The sequence below is a fragment of the Seriola lalandi genome, unplaced genomic scaffold (genome assembly GCF_002814215.2).
Source record: "Seriola lalandi dorsalis isolate HSWRI2012SDOR001 ecotype SW California unplaced genomic scaffold, Sedor1 jcf7180002054956, whole genome shotgun sequence".
In the NCBI taxonomy this organism is placed as follows: domain Eukaryota; kingdom Metazoa; phylum Chordata; class Actinopteri; order Carangiformes; family Carangidae; genus Seriola; species Seriola lalandi.
In genome coordinates this window covers 2552947-2554093 of record NW_019525507.1, presented here as the reverse complement: position 1 = coordinate 2554093, position 1147 = coordinate 2552947, and the positions used below count along the sequence as shown (strand labels likewise).

The 1147-nt window shown below is 38.1% G+C and overlaps 1 protein-coding gene and 1 long non-coding RNA gene across 2 annotated transcripts in view; both read right to left on the bottom strand.

Moving 5' to 3' along the window:
* LOC147817455 (uncharacterized) overlaps positions 1-749 on the bottom strand; it is a 6487-nt gene extending 5738 nt beyond the window's left edge. The window contains exons 1-2 of the long non-coding RNA XR_015436360.1: positions 737-749; positions 152-253 (exon numbers count right to left, since the gene is read on the bottom strand). This is a non-coding gene — a long non-coding RNA (uncharacterized LOC147817455). The remainder of the gene's footprint in view (positions 1-151; positions 254-736) is intronic.
* The window catches only part of LOC111645776 (uncharacterized), a gene marked incomplete at its 3' end in the record, with an annotated part of 39201 nt that overhangs the window by 11656 nt on the left and 26398 nt on the right, over positions 1-1147 (bottom strand). The window lies entirely within an intron of this gene.

The window sequence follows — 1147 nt, the reverse complement described above, 5'->3', positions numbered from 1 at the left end:
AAATGCAGCACCACAGTGAAGTTTCACATACAGACTGTAGGTAATTATGATCGCTAGGTCATAAACATGCTTCTATTTATAACCACAGACCGGCTCATGGCGGAACTGAGAAACTGAGTAAATATTCATTTTGTCCTGGTGCCTCACTCACCTCCTCTGGAAAGATGAAACATCCCCAGAAAGATCACAACCACCAGGAACAACTTACACTCGACCTCTGTCATTCCTGCAAAGTTCATGTGAGGGTGCAGCACTGTAACAGAAAGACAATAAAAAGAGAGATTTGAATAAGTAAATGTACACGTAGGCTGACTGAACTGAGTGTGTGTGAACCAGTGTATTAACCTGCAGCGTCGCCTGGTGAAGACTTACTACATACAATATAAAGTATAATAAGTAAAGTTAGTTATGTGCCATCTCTAACTTCATCTACGTCATCAATCAGCTGTGCTGGCTGCAGTAGTAGTACATTTAACTCAAGTAGAATATTTAAGCACAATTGAAGTTCATTCATCATTTCCATTGCAGGAAACTTTTTACTTTTACTCCACCACATTTAATCTTCAGCTTTAGTTACGTTGCTGATTGAGACAATGCAAAACATGATCAATATATGATGAATTATATATTGCGCAGCAGTAAGAAGCCGCAGCCTTGTCAAGCTTCAACATTAAACTGATTAATACACCGATAATTTACATACACTTTATATTACAAATACAAAACGAGAACTTACTTCTGAATGTTTAGTTCCTCATCTTTCAAGCTTCAAAGTGGAGATGCTCAGTAAGTGATAAGAGTGGGGACTTTCTGCATTTCATCTACTTCCCCGAGATGAAATAATATCAACAATGAATTATCCCTCCGAATCTGGAGAAAAATAAACTGTCTTTACTGAAAAACATCAATTCAATTAAAAAAAAATGCTCTTGTTTTTAAACTTATCTCGTCCGGTCCAGCGACATAAAGTGAGATGTCAAGTACCAACACCCCCTCCCCCACAGCCACAGCCACCGCCTAAGCCAAAACCACAGTCCTTCGGTTTCACACGCCGCCCAGCAGCGAATTGAAAACCTCTTCAGCAGACAAAATAAACATCAGTTGATATAGTTGATATATTCAAATAACTAATTAAAGTATATATATA